The sequence below is a fragment of the Camelus bactrianus genome, chromosome 22 (genome assembly GCF_048773025.1).
Source record: "Camelus bactrianus isolate YW-2024 breed Bactrian camel chromosome 22, ASM4877302v1, whole genome shotgun sequence".
Taxonomy (NCBI): domain Eukaryota; kingdom Metazoa; phylum Chordata; class Mammalia; order Artiodactyla; family Camelidae; genus Camelus; species Camelus bactrianus.
Genome location: NC_133560.1, coordinates 12,718,556 through 12,737,919, shown reverse-complemented (window position 1 = coordinate 12,737,919; position 19,364 = coordinate 12,718,556). Strand labels below are relative to the sequence as shown.

General features: G+C 43.6%; 1 protein-coding gene across 1 annotated transcript in view; it reads left to right on the top strand.

Moving 5' to 3' along the window:
• DOCK2 (dedicator of cytokinesis 2) overlaps positions 1–19,364 on the top strand; it is a 371,332-nt gene that overhangs the window by 134,648 nt on the left and 217,320 nt on the right. The gene's annotated exons all lie outside the window — the stretch shown is intronic.

Below are 19,364 nucleotides of genomic sequence, written 5' to 3'. Positions count from 1 at the left end.
TTACCATCCTAATTAAGTTTTTTCTTATCTCATTTCTAGGTGAATGCATAGCTAGCTTGCTTCATTCATTCACTCATTTGTACATATGATGTGCCATGTTTGTGCCAGGCGTTGGGGACACAGAGGCATGTCTTTTTCCTTAAGAAAATGCTTATAGACATATAAATAAGCAGTTGCACTATAATAGAATGAATAAAATCTAGATGCACACTAGGAGTACTGGAGCTGCAAAGATCATGTGTGTGTGTGTAAGCATTGTTGTCAAGGGAGCTTTCTCAAGGGAGGTGGAGCTTCAGCTGGGTGTTCAAGAGTGAATAATTAATGATCACAACTGTTTCTTCATTTGCTGTTTTTTAGTCACTGTGCTAAACGCAATCCCAGTCATCTCTCTGCTCACCCTGATCAGTGCTAACAGTAATTCCCATTGTTATTCCCATTTTATAGATGGAAACCTGAAATTCAAAGACAAAGTTCAAGGCCAGACAGCCAATAAACGGCAGGGTCAAAATTCAAACTCAGGGTGGTCAGACTCCAACGTCTGCATAATCATAGGCATTGGGGATACAAAAGCATGGTCTTCTCCCTCTCATTTTTTCCTATGCTCATCCTTTTTTTGGGGGCAGAGGGAGTGTAATGCCTCAGAGCTTGGGTACTTACAGTTCACTCTGTGAGGATGCCATGATGATGGCAATGTTTTCATAAGCATATTCAGTAGCCAGCTGTTGAACTTGTTCCAGCTTTTGCTATTTGATCTTTGAAAAAAAATTTAAGGGAGAGTTTGATCTTACTCTCACTTATAGTTTAAAAGCATGATGGTTGGCCCATCATTTCTCCAGAAACAGCCCCAAGAATGTTGTCTCTTCCTGTTGAGAAGAATGTACAATGCTTCTTTCACTTTAGTAACACTCAGGTCTCTTTTCATATGGGGAAAAAAAAAAATCCTGGCTCCTTGGAACTGTGCTGGTGGACCCCAGTTTGAGGCACACACGAAATATGCTCTGCCAACTTCGTGATCTGGTTAGAAGGATGGCCCCACTTCACAGCTCATCTGTTAAGCAGCGATGCTGAGACTCTGCCCATCCCGTGGGAGTGGCCCCCCTGGAGTTCTGTCCTGACAGGTTGTTACCATTTTGCACATTGGGTAACACCAGACACTGGTGAGAAAAGGCTGCTCTATCATACACCCTAAGGACTTGAGTCTCCAAAGCCAAAAAGTGAGTGGGAGGCTCTGAGCTCCCCTCGGGGGATCGTGGCATCGGGACTTGAGGCGTTTGGGAGGTGTGGTGTCACTCCTGACTGCCTCTGAGTGCATTGCTTTTATAATGATTTTGGAATGTGCGGACTAGCCCACCCCTTTTTCAGGATGAGCAACTGTCTTTGCTGATGAGCTGTTAAATACCGTTACTACCATTGGGTTTGGTACAATGTTCCAGTGCTTTTGGTGAGCTTCGCATCTGTCCTTTCTAGCTTATGAAGATGGAAAGCTCTCCTCTTGTCAAAAGCTTTTTCTCTGATGAAGATGATTCATTAGTGACCATTATTACTTTGAGTTAAACTAAAAATCAGAAGTCTCAAAGTATCTAACCTAAATCTCTCTTATTCTAGTACATGGTGACTCTTAACTCTGGCTGCACGTTACACCACCCAAGGAGCCTTGTTAAAAGCAGCTGTGCCTAGACACCAGTCCTGGTTGTTCTGATTGAATTGGCCTGGGGTTGGCGAGGGCATCACAACAGCGTGTTCACCCGGGGATGACAACAGGCAGCCAGGGTGGAGGACCCCAGCTCTCGTGCAAAGGTCTTCAACTTGAGCAGGCATCCCAGTGACCTGGAGGAACCATTAAAACAGGTTTCCCACCATTGCATTTGGAGAAAAGAGGCCTGATCATTTATTTTTCTAATAAGTTCCCAGGTGATGTGGATGCTGCTGGTCCAGGGACAACACTTTAAGAACCACCACTCTAATGTGACCTAATTTTTTTTTTTCCATCTTCAGTATTCACTAGAAATGGAAGAACAGTTGGGCTCATCTTCAGTTCTTTACCTTCTTAATTGAAGAGCCCTTTCCAGTCTATAAAACCTAGCATCTTCCAATGTGGCATTTAATAAACCGTAAAATGGCAAAAATGTTCGAGCATACTCATTTTTACTCCTAAATTCGTTTTTATGTGGTAGTGGGGACATGGCCTGTGCAAAGATCTGACTTTGAAAATCCAAGCCATCAGATGTGCTGTTGGTGTCTTCAGGCACCAACTTCTCAAAACAGGAAATTTGAAAGAAAAATTTAAAAAAAGGCTCTCAGAGTAAATGGCCTGGATTTTTCTCTGGTGGTTTGGATCCTCTCCGTTGATAACAACATAGGCATCCAATTTCCTTTGACTGGCTCTTTCTTGGCACCATGAAATAGTCCATTCGTCCCACCTCCAGCCTAAGCGTGGACCGTACCTACCTGCCTGAACCATCGCCAAGACGCAGAACCAGGAGTGGAAATTTAGCCATTATGGTGCAGGATGCCACCCTTCCTTTGAGGGGGCGTTGTGTGTTTGGGGGATGGGAAAGAATGCTTGTCTTCAATAGATTGTCATTGTTTGGGTGATTACAACCCAGCACAGCAAGCCTGGCATGAGGAAGCTATGCTTTCCTGTTATTACCTTATTCGTTGTAACCTTGGGTGGCAGATGACTCAGGAGGGGATGTCCTCCTATGCCTGGGTATTGATATTTTGTCATGACAGTGTTAAATTCCCTCACCCAGCTTCCTTGAGGTGCACTTACCCTATGGAAGGGACAGGCTCAGGTGAAGGATGCAAGGTTTGACTTCTGCCTCTGTTAACTCCTTTTCTCCCCGTCACCGTCACCGAGCAAGTTTAGTTGTCAACTTAGGTTACTTTGAAAGGCGGTTTCACACTGGCTTCCTTCTGTGCCTTGCCGGCTGCTGAGTAACTCATAAAATTTAATATTGTGCCAGACCCAGGGGGAGTTGGCTTTCCCTCTCTTTAAAATAGGCTTTTTCTTTTTTATGTTTCATTCCTCTGACAGACAGGAGAGTCATTGTTCTGTACCCTCCTAAGCAGTCACAAAGTGGGGAAAGCTGACTCTTAATTCTGAAGAGGAGAGGGTGTTGGTTGTAGAATACAGAGAATGCACAGGATCAGCTTAAAAAAATAAAAAGACCCTTTGAGCCCACTGACTAAACTTGGGTTTTTCCGAGGCTCTCTGGTAGTGTCGACTGAAATAAATGCACAGCCTAAAAGTTGAGAGTTAGGTTTTATTTGGCGGGAAGACTCAAGCCGTGATGACAGCCTCTCAGATGGCTCTGAGGGACTGCTCCGAAGAGGTAGGGGAGGAGCTAGGAGATACAGGAGCTTTACAACAAAGACCTGGTAGTCAGGACATTAAAAGATTACTTATTAACTAAAGAAGGCCAGACATCTTAAGTTAAAGAATTTAGCGCTTTTCTATGTATGGGAGGGAGCAAACCTTTGGGCTCATTGAATTCATCCCTTTGAGAAGCACCTAGCTATCTAGGGCCAGTGTCCTGTCCTTTCTTATTCTGAGTCCCCTCAGAGGGCACCACTGTGAGTGGCTACAGAGGCCGGGCTGCAGGCCTGTCCTCACTGGGGGGTGGTGACAGCTGCTGATGACTTGATGGCTTCAGTGTTCTTTGTTCACTCTTACGGTTTACAGGATCTTTCGGTTGCAGTAGTCACGATTGGTTTGGGGTTTCTGACATTTTTATTCATCAGCTTAGACACTGGTAGAAAGGGCTTTTGCTCAAGTTTTTTCTCTTGCTTGGAATGTCCTTCCCGATTCCTGTTCTTTTTTATGCAAGTAAAATCCTAAACTCCTTTTAGGTTCAGCTCAGATAATATTTCCTTTTTGAAATCTTCTCACTTCCGTGTCCTCCTCTCCCCTCCACCTCGAGGCAGGTTTACGGACTTCCTTCTGTGTGTTTTCATAACTGTGTGTTCAGGCTGATACCACAGCACTAGGTGCTTTGTGTTACACTTTCCTGTGTGTGTCTCCTGCCAGGAACTTGAGCACAGAGGCTCAGAGAGCAAGCCTCACTCCTTCAGCTTCACAGAGCCTACACTTTCAGCCTTGCCTCTTGCCAATTCCACTTACACTCCAACCTCCTGTTCCATTAAAATTCTTTCAATCCCTCGAATGCACGGCCCTCTGTCTCTGTCCTGGGCTGCTGTGTGTGCTGTTTGTGGAGTCAGAATGCATGGCCTCCACTCTTTGCCTAGCTAAATCCGACCTCATGTTCAGAAGTCAGATGAAACGTCACTCTATGCAGGAAGCCTTCTCTAACTTGCTGATAGATGCAGCCAGTGCTCCATGTTCTTGTCCCGCCCCAGAAGGAATTCAGAGACAAGACATAGTGGTTAAAAAAAGTTAAGTGAGGATTTATTAAAGGATGGATAGTACACTCTCAGGGGAGAGCGGGCAGGCTCAGGTGAGCGGCTGCCCTGAGTTTCTTTGGCAAGTTAGTTACATAGGGTGTAAAAATGAATGGGCGGAATATTCACTGGGGAGGGAAGGGTTTGGGGTCGTATTCCCTGATTATCATCCCAACTCCACCTTCCCGAAGGGAGGAGGGATTTTTGTCTTTAGTTAGTCTGGATCGGGAGTGTCATGGCGTCAGTGCATGATGGGTACTTCTGATCTGCAAGGCTAATTTTATTGAAATGAGGGCATAATGAGCAAAAGGTTACATTTGGACACTGGAAATTCCTGCCTTTTCTCACCTTTCTTTGTTCTTCTCCAGGCCACTTGTCACCCCGAAAAGCATGATCCCTTATCAGCCCAAAGGTTCCTGCTTTTCTTTCTCTGCTCAGGGACCCCTGGTGCTTAAATCATGTGTAGTTTCCTGCATTTGGCCTGTGCCCCTCCTTTCTGCCCAATTCCTGCCATTTGATCTGTGTCCCCCTTTCTCTGCTCATATCTAGCTATCTGCCTGCTCTAACATAACCCTCCTCCGCACCCTTCTCTTGTGAGCCTGCTCTATCATAGCATCTGGGTTATCATCCCCCTGCCGGTGTAATCGGGAGTACCCTGCTCTGCAGCTCTCCCTTCCCCCTTGCCCGCCCTGCACAATGCCTGGCTCACGAAGCTATCTATTGCTGGAATGGACAAATGAATGAATATGACTTGTCCCAATCAATGGCAGAGCCTGGTTTCTCCCTTGGATCTTCTGCTCTGAGTGCTAGGAGGGTGTGCTCCTTGCTCTTACCTTCCTTTGATGTCAAGTGCAGGGATTAAACTAATCACACTCGTTTTGGAACACGTTATCCTCATTGGTCTGTGCAAGGCGCTGTCTTGTTTCGTGTGTGTGTGTGTGTGTGTGTGTGTGTGTGTTCGTGTGTTCCTTTATCCGTACCTCCCCCACCTGCTGTTGTTTTGAATACGCATGTGTGAGCTTGGGTGCGTGTATTTTTTAACATGAATACACATGCACACACACTCCTGTTCCTTCCTAACGGAGGATTAGACATTTGACTGCAGAAGGGCATTAGCATTCTCAGTTCTGTTCGGGTCCCCGGGGTGGGGAAGGGACTGAGGTGTGCACAGGGAGTAGTCTGCCTGGAGGGAGTTCCTGGTCCAGCACTGCCCCTGCCCTGCCCTGAGTGAAGGAAGCAGCCCTGCTGGTCTGTGCTTGGGTGTCTTCCTGTGAAGTGCGTCCCCCACCCTTGGCCGCCCTGAGTTTTGGGCTCTCTTGAGAATCTCTTGAGAATCTTGGGTAGCCTGCCTGATGCAGGCTTGGAGGGAGGCTGATGCTGCCTCTTTGCATTACTATTTAGTTCCTGGGATCAACACCACCCTGCAAAAGCAGCAGGATTTTCTTCTAACCTATCTGCTGCCTTGTATTTCAAATAAAAGGCAGGGAGACAAGGCTTGCTGAAATCCATTTGTCTGTGGTGCATTCCAAACAGAGAGCAGCTCATTGAGCCCCAAACTTAACATTGAAATAGATAAGAATCCTGTACCTTCTGCTGTGTCCAAAGCCATTTTCTTTTTACCCCTTGCTCTTCCTCTGCGTCCATGCATCCTTCCTCGGCCAACGCAATAACCTTACAGTGTCATGGACAGCGGCATACGGTACTTTCTTTCCTGGCACCTTTTTGCCTGCAAAGTGCGTTCTCATACCTCACGACTGTTGCTGGCTGCCACATGGCAAGATTAGTTTTATTATCCCCATTTTCCTGGTGAGGAAGCGAGCCTCAGAGAGAGGCTTGGTGACGTTCCTAATGAAGATCAGAAGGTTAGTAAAAGGCAGAGCCTGGAGCGAGTCACCCCGTCTCGCTCCAAAGTCCGCCTTTCACACACCACAGTGCCTTCCTTCCATCACTTCATTTACACTCTCCACACTTAAGAGCACTTTACCAGCATTGTTTCCCTGGTGGAGGTAAGCGCGCAAGCTTTGAAGTGAGGCTGCATTCATGTATCCATCCCGCAAATACATAGAAATCCCCAGGTGTCCTACAAGAGATGCTGGGGCTTAGGGGTGAGCAGAGCTGGGGTACATCCTAGCTCCTGGGGCTTGTTAGCTAGGGAGCCCTGGGGAGTCAGGTAATCTCTTGGTAAAAATGGGGTTGCTATTTCTCTGGGTCACAGGGTCACAGTAAACAAGAACATCTGTGAAAAACAGGCAGCACCGTACCTGCCTGGCATGTGGCTTTGCTTCTTCCCTCGCGATTCCCCTTCCCCTGTGCTCCTCCCGCTGCTCCAGGCTCCTTCTGAAACACTCTATGATTCTTTTAAAAACAGTTCAGGGCCAGGGGGCCTCCTGGGAGAATGGCAGACAGGTACTGAGCATGGGGAGGACTCGGGACCCCACTGGCACTGAAGGCAGCCCTCAAGCTGGCCCTGGCGGCAGCCAGGTGCTTTGGAGCCCTCACGGGCGTCAAGGGAGGCTCGCCAAGGAGCAGCAGATGCTGCTGTTGGAGCAGGGCCATCGCCTGCAGGGCATGTGGACCTCATAAGCATTCCTGAAGGGACTGCAGAAAAGCGTCATCCTGCCGTTTCAGGGGCTGCCTTGGGGTGTCCCAGAACTCTGGGGCTCTGTATGGGGTAGTGTGCCAGAGCTGGCTCATACCAGCTCATGAGAACCAAGTGTTAAGTTTTTAGAAATTTTGTGCGTTATTTGTTAAATAACAGCCATCATGAAAATTGTATATAAATATCTATAATTAATAAACCATATTAAAACCAAAAGTAATAAATAGATACTCAAAACGCATCACTTCCTAATTATCTTACTGTACTTGGTCCCCATCTGTGTGCTTGACATTACTTCCGTCTGTTTTGTCCGTATGGTAGAAATACCGTTTAATGCTCTGCTGCTGCCCATGTCTTCCCAGCTCTGTGTTCAGTGATGCCACGTTAGCAGCTTGAAATTGGCCGTGAAGGAAGTACTCATACCACAAAACTGGCAAACACTATATATCCAGATTTTAATTTTTTCCTTCCTGGAGAGACAGTTGATAAACCTTTACCAGCATCCCACTGCCTGGGACTCAAAGGAATTGCTCCCAAATGAGGAAACCCCACAGGCCCATGGGAGCTGCCTGTGCACGTCTTTTCTCCCCAGTGGCCCTGGATCTGCTGCTTCTAAAGATTCTCATGAGACTGGTCCAAGAGAAGATGCCCCAGGGATGTAGCAACTTAAAGTCAAACTAAACACCCAACTGAGAGCAGAGGTGAAGTATGTTTCACTTCCCATGACAGTTCTTACCGATTGGCAGTGGCTTCTTTTCTAGCAGTGGGGAGAATTTTGAGGACTTATGTGGACCAGTGAGAAAGACAGCCCAGATTCCTGCGTCAGTGAGGGGCGGGGATGGTGACTCAGGTACCACGGATTTGCTGTGCCTCAACTGGATGTCTGCTCCACACAGCTGTGGGGAAGACACGTTTGACAGGGAGATTATTACCTTTCACATCAGTAGGTTTGGGCTTTTGGGTCTTAAATAGGGTTTAAGGATTATAAAAAGTTCATTTTTGATTGGACAAACGCCTCTGTAATCATTATTACAAGGAAGAACCACCAATGGATATACTAAACATGATGGGCAAAGGTATGACAAAAAACAGGATATTTGTGTAGTCTTAAAGTGTCTTCCCAAAGTATCCACTTCTCAGTGACACCAGGGAAGGCAGTAACTTGACAGTGGGGAAATCTGACAGGTACCACCTTAACCGAGTGACGAAAGGGAGCATCGCCAGGAAGGACACGGGTCAGCATCCTGTGCCTCCTGAGAAGATGCACCGAGAAGGACCCGACACTGCTCTGGTGGGACATCCTGCCGGAACGGCACAGCCTCAGTCTCATAACGAGAAAATGTTCAACAACTGAGGATTATCCTACAAAACAGCAGATGAGTTCTCTTCAAAACTGAAGGTCATGAAAGACGAGGAAATACTGAGGCCCCATCACAGAGTAGAGGGGACTTAGGAACCATGACAACTGAGTTCAGTGTGGGATGCTGAATTAGGTCGTGGGCCAGAAAACAGGTGCTAGAAGGAGAAATGGCAAAATTAGAATAAGGTCTGCCATTTAGTTACCAGTATTATACCAGTGCAGACATCCTGGTTTGGTAATTGTGCTCTGGTTAGGCTAGCATTAAGATGTTAACATCAAGGGAAGCTCGATGAAGCGCACGTAGGAATTTCCTGTACTATTTTTGAAACTTTTCTGCAGGTCTAACATTACTTCAAAATTTAAAAAAAGATTAAGCTAATTTTTGAAGTATTTCAGGAATAATTGCTCACTTCCAAAGAGTACCTTTTGAGGATGAGCAGTTCCCCAAAGTATACCTGTTCCAGCGTGAAGGGCTGGCAATAGAAAAGGTTTTTTGTTTTTCTCTGCTTTTTCAGTCAAAACAACAAAATCCACAGACCAATGATCAGCCTTACTAGAAGATTCCACCCTGTTAACGGTCCAGAGGTGGATGTAACCGCCCACTAAATGAGCAATTGAGTCATTACTTGACTAAGCCAACATTAGTGTGCGCTAGCCCAGAGCTAGACGCTGGGGACTGGAAATGTGGAGGAGAGTCCCTGCCCGTCCTGGTCGTGAAGACCTCACCTCGCAGGCTGCAGCATCCCCTCGGGCTATTTGACAGTCCTGTCCGTGCGGTAATCCCCAGGCCAGTGTTTGAAACTTGAATGTCACCTGATCTCTTCTTGGCAGGCGTGGCAAGTGGGTGGTTTGGCACAACTTACTGGCTGGTCTTTGGGTCGTTTCTTCTCAGGGGATCCACCTGGAAAATTAGAAGACAGTTTTTGTTGACAGTTGACTAGCACTCCCCCTAGTACAATGACTAATCCAACACATTCCATTCCATCAGCACCAACGAGAAATACTTCTCAAGGTGTTCCTCAGTATTCCTCTATCTGCCATGAGCAAAGTTCAAAGGAGTTTGCCTGCGGTCAATCTACTACATCCTCTCAGCTCTCCCTCCCGACTGCCTTCCAGAGCCAGGACAAGGGTTAGGCAAATGAAGCATTTGCCTAGGGGTGGGGGCAAAGGGTAAGTGGGCACCGAAGCTTCAGTAATCAAGAAAGAAACAATGTCTCAGTGCAATGTTATTTTTAAAAAAATCAACATTTTGAGATTTCATTCATCATGGATTTTTTTGTATTAATTTTTATTTTTCTCAAATATGACATTAAATTTGATTTGTCTTAGTGAGTTTTTTGACACCCTGAAATTTTGCCCCCTGGGCAAGTGCCTTGGTCACCTTACTCTCTCACGTCAGTCCTGGCTCCTTCAATAGTCCTGTGTAGTCTTTTAATCAACACTGGCCACCTGCATTGCCAGAGCTGGGCTCTGACCCATGAAATGGGCAAGTGTGGCAGCCTGCAAGAGTGAAGGAGGTAATTTCTGCTCACCCCACAAGACTGTGGAGGATGCAGTAGAAGATTTCTGTCTGTGGGGTGCCCTTGCATAAAAACACGAGTTGAAAGAAATACCCGTTTACGCTAAACCTTCACTGGGCTGGCCACGTGTTTTCCAAAACAGCATTTCTTGCATAATGTTTGAATTAAATCTCCCATTCACAGTTGGGAAGCATGAGTTAAAACCCCACTCAGCAGCAGAAAAATGCAGCTGGGTTTGATACAGGTTACATTTACTGAGGGAACCATAACTTTGACTTGCTCAGCTGGCGTAGATGTAAATCCTTAAGTGAAATGTGTTAAGTGAGGAAAGAAATGCTCTGTTTTTGAAGATGCTTTTAATCCACGGCTCTGTCTGTAGTGCCCCAGCTGTCACAGGCAATCTGGGGGTTGCAACCAGGGAGTGCACCAGGGAAGGTTCCAGAAAACCACCCAAGAGTTCTAGAATGGACATTTTCTCAGGGTGATTTTGGATAACATTAGTCTTAGAGATAAACACAATTGATTTAGCAGCCCAGATTAGAAAAGAAAATGTTTAATTCCAGCACAGTTTCTCCAAGCAACATCACACGCTGAAGTTACCTTTCACTCTCCATCGTCTTTCCTTCTACCTGGGATGCAAACTCAACTTAGCTTTTCTCTCCATTTCCTATTGCTTTGAGCGGCATTCTGGGTTCTGGGGAGACCTGCCTCTCACTTTCCCACTAAGCTTTCCTGCTCCTTGCCCTTTCTTTGTTGTTTACCTGTTTCCTCCACCTGAAAAGCATCCTTTTTCTTCCTTCTCGTCCTAAGGGGCTCTCATTGGTGGTCCACAGCCTGAATCTAGCCCAGAGATGTGCTTAGTTTGACTTGCCAAATTATTCACTAAAATCCACAGTGCCACCACTTCCTGTTGTTTCCTGAGTGTCTGCATTCCCACATTTCTGTTTCTGTCTCAGCCCCGGTGTCTCCACTGTGACTCCTGAGAGCCGGACCTTGCCTTCCCGTTGGGCCCAACCCAGTTCTCCTTCCATTAAGGAATCACCCCCGATTCTCTTTGCCCTATTGCCATCACTTTCCCTGTGGGATGCTGACAGCAGCTGGCTCATCACAGACCTTAGCACTTACTAGGCACAGTGTCACACTTGCTCTTGTCATATCAGGACTGTCTGGCATAGACTGAAGCCGTGCTAGCACTTTTTTGATTGTTTTTCTTTTCCATGAAGGTGACGTCTTCCCACAGCACTAAACATTGACTAAGCACCTATTGTTTGTCAGGCACATTTTTAGACATGAAGTTGGGGAGCAAAGGTGTTTAAGACAAAATGCTCCCTCATTTACCTCTGAGACCTATTTCCCAGTACTCCCCAATTCCAGCCCTTGGCCTCAATCGTCTGTTCATTTTCTGGAGCACACTTGTCCTGTGCCTTTCTCTTTAGTTAACACTCCTTCCACTGCCGCCAGGGACTCTCTCTGAATATCCAAATCAGAGCTATTTTAAATCCTGGCTTAATTCCTGTTATTTCTGACCCCATCCCCCTGTAACCCAGCGCATTTTGAGGACATATATTCACGCCAGGCTCCCAGAATTTTGACATAGACTACCATTTACTGGAAGTGTTCTTGTGTGGGTGTCCTGTATCTGGTGTGCAGACTCTGCATGGATAGGACTGGCCCAGCCTTACATCTTGTCTATATTTCTACACTGCCCAGGCATAGTGCCAAATTCTGAGCAGATACTCAATAATTAATCTTTGTGGTTTGATTGACCCTCCCATCTTCAATTAGTCTGCTTTCTAGAAATACATGCTGACACTAATTTTATTTTTTTAAACTCAGCAGAACCAAATGAGAAAGGCAAATCTGCTGCTGTTGCATTAAAACCTCATATAACAAGCAGGTACTAACTTTGCGTATTGTTGTGCTCCCAGAGCTTTTTACCCATCAGTTAATTCAGCATGCATTTTCCCATGGAAATAATGCAGAAGAATCACGGTGGTCAAATTTCCAGGCAAGACTGAGCATATTTAGTGTAACTTAACTCTGGACAGAGTAGAGGCTCACGTTTACTTGTCTGCATTGCATGAATAGTTTACAGATACTGTGGGTAGTTCACATTACCTGATGCTCATTACATTTTGTTCACCTTTGAAGGGTCTGTTAAGCCTCATGGGTACAAGGATGCATCTGTCTTGTTCACTGCCACATCCTTACATAGTACCTGGCACAGGTTGGGCAGTCAGAAAATACCTGTTGATTCTCATTGAGTTAAATTCTAGTTGAAAGATTGTGAACTTTGGAAGCACACAGATTCAAATCCCGGCTTCACCACTAGCTTGTTGTGTGATCTTGGGGAAGTTATATGTCCTCCCAGAGCCTCAGCTTACCTCTCCATAATATTTTGTTAGTCATGACTACCATGTCGATACTCAATATAGGTTTCTTCTTTCTTTCTCTCTTACCCTGATGTAATCCCTCAAAAGTTATTTGATTAATTAATTAATTAATGATGTCTGCTTTTCGTGCCATATTGGTTGAGGTGATGGTGACAGGGAAGGTGATATTTGGTATTAGAGTCTCTCAGCTGTTTTTTAGAACATGAGAGTTCTATTTCCAGTTCTGATTCTGACAGTCTGTGTGATCTGAGGCAGGTCACTCAAACATATCTGTGAAAGGGTGATGATGGATTTCAGTTATTTTCAAGCTTTTCCACTCAAGCATCTCTAACTTCAGGTGAATGAATATAAACCCTCAATGTTCTGAGGATCTTGCCCAAAGGTTGAATTTATTTGAATTCAGTCTTGTATTTTATCTTAATTATTCATGAATACTTTATTTTCTAATTCATGATAGATCCATGTTTTAAAAGTATTACTGTTATTTGAGAGTCACTCGTAAATGAATGTCCACTCTAAGCCAAACGCTGTGTCAGGGAATTTATATGCAGAAGTCAAACTCTTATCATAATCCTGTGAGTAAACTCTTATTATGCCCCCATTACTGATGAGCCAATGAGCAGCAGAGCCAGAATTCAGTCTGTCTAAATCTAAACTATCCCCCTATGCCTCCTCAAGGGGTAAGTGAGAGCAGACTTCCCTTGGCCATCACATATATTAATAAAAAAATTCTATGCCATGTTAACTGGAAAAAGAAGAACATAAATTGTCTGCAAGCTGCAAGAGATTTTGCAGGTATATGAGGGCTTTGAAGGCATCATAGAAGAATAAGTTAGATGTGTTACAGGGCTGGATTATGGATATATTACATCTGCTTCTGGTAATAGTTCTGTTAATTCAATAAATAATGACTTTCTAAATTATTCTGCATTATTTAGAAATGTTATCTGAACGGATAAAGAGATAGTTGGTTTTGTTAGACATTATGCTTTTTTTCCTATACATTTTTGTAAGGGATCAGAAATGTAGACATGCAGGCAAAGCTGATATTTTTAATGTCCCCCTCTGGCTTGACAAGCATCACTGTGGCAAAGGGCAGAATGCCTCAAAGAACCATATGGAGAGGCCCTAGGTATCTGATAAGTAGGGTTTGGAAGTAACCACTGTGGAAAATGGAGTAGTTGTGTGTGTGTGTGTGTGTGTGTGTGTGTGTGTGTGTGTGTGTGTGAGTAGAGTCTTTAGGGAACAGAAGGGATGCTTTCATATCTGGGGGCAAGGATTGACATGATTCAGGGAAGGTTGAAGAGTAGTTAATAGTCTTTCAAATGACCCCTGGAAGACTAAATATTTGTCTGTTCAAAACCTATTCTGGGAGACGAGTTACAACACCACATCCTCTTGGTTATACACTAAAATATGAAAGTAGAAGAGATGGTGCATATAAGAAAAAGAAGGAAAGAAATTACCAGCATCTTTGCTTTTTGATAATAGATACATTAACACATCAATTATTTTCCAATGAACTCTGAATTAATAAGGTGTAAAGTAAATTTAGGCAATACCATTCATCCATCTATTCATCCTTCCATCCATTTGTCCAACCACCCATCTATCCACTGGCACATTCATCTCACATATATTGATGTACTTTGTGCTTACTCTGTGTCCAGCAGATATTGCACTTTGGTCATTCAAAATTGAAATATGTGGTCCACTAGTTTTGAGAAGTATACAGTAGGTTTTGTGGAAACCCAAAAAGAACAATGAACCCTGCCTAGGGTGAAGTGAGAATTTAGAGAGATTGAGTCAGAAAAGGCTTCCCGGAGGTGGTGATTGAGCTGGGTTTTTAACTGCTGAGTAGGAGATTGACAGGTGGCGAGGGAGGGGAGAGCATCTTAGACACAGGTAAAAATCTGCTCTAAAAGGTATTCTGGCTCCTCTCTGTGGGAAGGATGAGCTGACCAGGGATGGCTGGGTTAAAGTCTGGGAGAAACAAAACTGCACCAAATCCAAAAGACTGAACTCCTTGAAGGAGCCATGCACAGTCCAAAGCTAAGGTGAGGTAAACTCTGCCTCGCAAAGACATTGTGATTCTGGGAAGGCTAAAATCACCCCAGAACTAGAAACATTGGGAACAAAAGACTACTTGTAGATACTACATGCTTTGTCAGAAAGAAACGTAATGAACTTCCAGGAATAAACACATCCATTTGGTTCAAGATGAATTGATTATACTAATCAGCTATGCTGGATTCTCACTGGGTGAGAATAAAAGGGGACTGAATATTCAAAAGTAAGACTTCCTGCTTGCAGCTGGTCAGGGAAGGATCTCAGCCATGATTAAAACTCAGGGGCACTGAGTATTAATTATAGAGACTAGACAATAGTTGGCCTTTTTTTTTTAGTCACCAGAAACCGCAGATCAAATTGGAAAATTTGAAATAAATCAGAAAAATAAACTAGTTTTTCTTCTTTCAAATTTGTTGCAGATACATAGTTTGGTCAGAGAGAGACAGCAAGAGAGGAGGGAGCATATAACTTAAATTTTCCAAAAAGAGTTGGCTGGGGATGATAGTAAATATTAGGTAGGTGATAGAACTTTAAAAAACATGTTGAAATCATCATTATAGTTAGGGAACAGTGAAGAAAATCACAGATAGTTTATGGACATTAAAGCAGAGACACACAAACGCTATGGAGGTCAGTGAGAGAGAAGAACGGGGGAGGTAGATTGAGCTCCAACTTCTCCAGATGAGGAGGATGCTCTTGTTCTAAGAGGCAGTGATTTTTATCAGCACCATGGAGAGCGGCACAAAGTCTGTATTGCTTGTTCTTTATAGAGATGAGTTTCCAGGCAGAGTTTTAATTATATCCAATCTTAACTAAAAAAAAAAAAAAAAAATTGATGTCTGTGTAACTGCACACATAGATCAGAGGACCCACATTCATTCCTCAGATTTATTGCTCTTTTCTGGACAATTCTCTTGCATTTAAGATTAGCCTACTTTCTTCACCCTTTCCCGGCAAGGCAAAAGACCTTCAAGGGTAAGATTTTAAAGCCTCCCGTTAGTAGTAATTTTTTCTCACATTTCTGGTATGATCAATCTCTAAGTTTGTTCGGTGAGTGCGGGCTCTGAATTCTGGCTGAGACGCAGGATCCTCGAATGTTTCATGGGACCTCTCTCTGGGTTCAGTTTTGTGCCTGCCTGACTTGGGAGGGATTTGTGGGGAGAGAGTCCATTAAAAAAAAATGTTTTAAAGAGGATGGTTTTGATTCGGGGAGACCCTGTGGAGGAAAGTAGATCAACCATCACTAAATGAACTGTCTGATATCTGTATTCGAGAAATTTTCTATGTGAGAAGGAGGGTACAAAATTGTGTATGTATTTTGATTCTTCTCTCCCCTTGTGTAAGAATCCCTCAGTCATTTGTGTGGGATCAAGCCATGTGGCCCGTACGGTCGTGGAAGTCCATGCTCAGAAGCTTCCGGAGCCTACATTCTGATTCTGTCCCTTTATCTAAGACTCTCTCCTTACTCTCTACAGCACTTATCTGACACCAGTGTTAGCTTTCCTAATTAATTAATTAAGTGAAATCCTCATCCCCTTAATAAAAACATGGTGATTACTTATTGTGTGTCAGGTATTTGTGCTAGGGGTTGAACTGGAAGTAATGACACAGTAATTCTGACCTCAAAGGTCTCAGAGATGATTCACAATCTATGTATTCAACCATGAAAGGGGGTCAGGTAGGAGCTTATAGCCTAGTATTTTAATGCTTTCATTCAGGGCTACATTTGGACAGGAAAGAATTTGCCGTAAGCCAAAGAATGGCATTCTGTCTGTGAAACTTTAAATACCAACAGACAGTCGAAGGTATGTTTGGGAAATCATTGGGGGTGGTGGAGAGTCATGCAGATTTGTACAGGAGCCTTCTCTGCCTGTGGCTGAAGCCATCCCAGGATTGTGGATGAAGACTGGTGACAAAACGGAGGCATAAAGCAGAAGGAAACAGAGGAGAAATGCTAGCCTGCCAGTGGAGGGAGAGAAAGAGAGGAGGGCAGAAATGGAGGGAGGGAGGAGGCTCATTGGGTAATCAAGGCATAGAGAGAAGGAACTATATTTGGATGGCTTTCTGGATGAATAGTAGCAAATTTTTTCACCACCAGGTTTTTTTTTTTTAACCATTTCTTATCATATTCTTATGGCTGTATATTTTAAAACATAATTGTCTCCTGAACAAGCAGTGTGTATTAAACATTAGGTAATTTATTTGTTCATTTTTTTAAAAAGGTTAATTAAAAAAAAGATTAATATACAAGCATCTTCAGAATTTTCTGACCAGCAGAGTTAAACAGGGTTTCTTCCTGGAGTTTGTTTTATTCTTGTTAAAACAAGGAATCTTGATATTGAAATGAGCCAGTGTAACAACATTGAACATAAGTTAGTATACAATTTCGGTTAATTTTTAAAAAGTACTGTGAATAGCTCACAGACTCCATTTTTATAGCGAAACCTTAAAGGAGCCCATTGCTGCAGGACCATTTGCAGATTTATCTTGCTTGTTACATTTGGATATTATAAACAATACAAAATTGCTGTAAATAGCCGTGCACACAACACAGGAGTTTCGCAACCAAGAAGATATGGATTCAAATCCAGCTGCATCACTTACAATTCTGGGACTTTGGGTAAGTTACATAAACCCCTGAATTTCCTTATCTGTAATCTGGGGGAAACCAGTGTCATCGAGTGGTAAGATTTTTCTGGACTTAGATGAGCTGTTCATGTAAAGAACTTCTTGTAGTATCTGGCATATTTTAAGTGCTCAATATATATTGAATAGTCATAATAATTAGATTAGAATGCATCTTATCTTAAAATAGGGTGATTCTTATCCTCAGGGCTTTTGTCGAGATGCAGCGAGATAATAAATACAGAGCACACAGCCTATTGCCTGGCACATAGCAGGAATTCAGCCAACGCTAGTTGTGTTCTTTATCCATTTCTCCTTACACAATTCCCATAGATTCTTCCTGTTTTGAAGAACAAAACACAAAAGTAGAGCATCCCCGGGGTACATCTTCATAAATGGCTCCACCCAGGCTCCATTCTTCAGCATTAAGGTGTTGGACTCACAGCCCTTGGGAGGTTCTGTTTTTTTGCTCTAGTCTACAGATTAGAGGTTCCAGTGTATTTTATTAAAAGCCCTCACAAAGCAACTTACAGGATCTGAATAAAAACAACATTTCCCTTAAAGCACAATGGGATTTTTTTTTTTTTTTGGTTGGAGGTGATGGTTTTGTTATTTTATCAGTTGCCTTAAGTAAATTTTTTTTCACCTGCCATGAAATGGAAGTTAAAAGCATCTGATAAATGGAATAAAATATTTCACAGTTGTGTCTTTTACAAAATTGTTAACCCGTGTGATTTTGTAGTGCTTCTGTGTCAGCTCAGTAACGTTGACAGCAGCACTCCAGCGTGTGAGCACCGAGGCTCCGTGGGCACCCCAGGATGTGGGGTGGGAGCTGTCGGGGTGGGGAGAGCCCTCCCCTCTGATCACAGGGCTGCCTGCAGCACACTGCCGCCCCTGGTATGTATCCACTCAGCCCTTTGTGATTGTAATTCCTTGGATGTGTAGACTGACTTTCATTTCGTTCCAGTTGGGTAATAGTTCTATTTTCTTTATTATCATACATTATTATTGTGGAAATAGCCAACAAACCATAGCAAGTAAAATTATCCCCTTACCCTCATGCCTCTCCCTCTTCCCCCTGCTCAAGGGTATCAGTCTTAATGGTTTGCCATTCATTTTTCCAGATCTTTTGGACAAAACAAAGTGTTTTTCAAAAACATAAATGGGCTTGTCTCATATGTGGTGCAGTGTAGTCTCTTTTTACTGATATATTAAGAGTATCTTTCCAGATCAAGATACAGCTATGCTCTCCTACTCCACTGTGTGGATAAACCACCGTTTATACAGTAGGATCCCTGATGTGGGGTCATTCATCTTGCTTGCTGCATTGGAATATTATAAGCAGTACAATATGCTCTAAACAGCTGTGCCCACAAATGTTTGCCTTATTGTTTACTTTGGACACATTTGCAGAATGATTTATCATCTGCAAAATGCTGCCACATCCATTCATTTCTGTGATCCTAAAAGATGAAGGCAGTGGCAGTTACAAGCCTGGACTCTGGAGTCAGACAAGCCTGGGCTGGAACTTGGATCGGCCTTTACACAGTGCGTGACCACAGCCAGAACCTCAGTTTCCTCATCTGTAAACCTGGGGTCGTAGAAGTGGTTCCCTTATTTCACATAAGGGCTTGCAGAATTCCTTAAGGTAATACGTGCATAACTTGCAGCAAAAGCTTAGAAAAAATATTAGTAATCAGTATTGGAAATAGCTACAAAGAATTATTAGATTCTCAATATAATTCTGATACCATGGGTGCCATTATGCCTGAATACAGATGAAGAAACTGAGGCTCGGAGATGTAAGACTGGTCAACACAAGGAAGGGAGAACACTAACAAGAAAGAGAGAGTGCAAAACAGGCCAACAGAAGGCGAGTGACTTGGAGGAAGCAGAGTCTCTGTGAGGCAAAGCAAACTTCTAGAAATAAGCGGAGAGAATTTTGAAAACTAGAGGAAGAGGCAATCACAAGTCAGGAAAAAGATAGTATCAAAGAAGTCATTCAAAGAACTGAAAGGAGTATCTCATTTTTACCCCCCAAATTGCTTTTTTTTTCCTTTTGAGGAATGAAAAGTTGTACCAGAAGTGGGAATTGGTCATAGTTTACAAAATATTTTGAACACGAAATATTGATCAAACCGAAATTACACTATAGCCATATGGGAAGAGGACGAAATGGAAAGGATGCCTAATGGGGCAGAGTGGAGAATGAGAGTGAAATCCTCGTCTTTTATGGTGGAGAGTTTACAGATAACACCAGAAAGAGGAAAACGTTTGTCTGAAAAGGGAACAGTACAAGCATATTATTGGCAACACCATCATAAATACCAAAATACCAATTACATCAGCTTAAAAGAAGTGGGGAAGTTCGTATGGTGAGAACCTGAAAGGGGCTG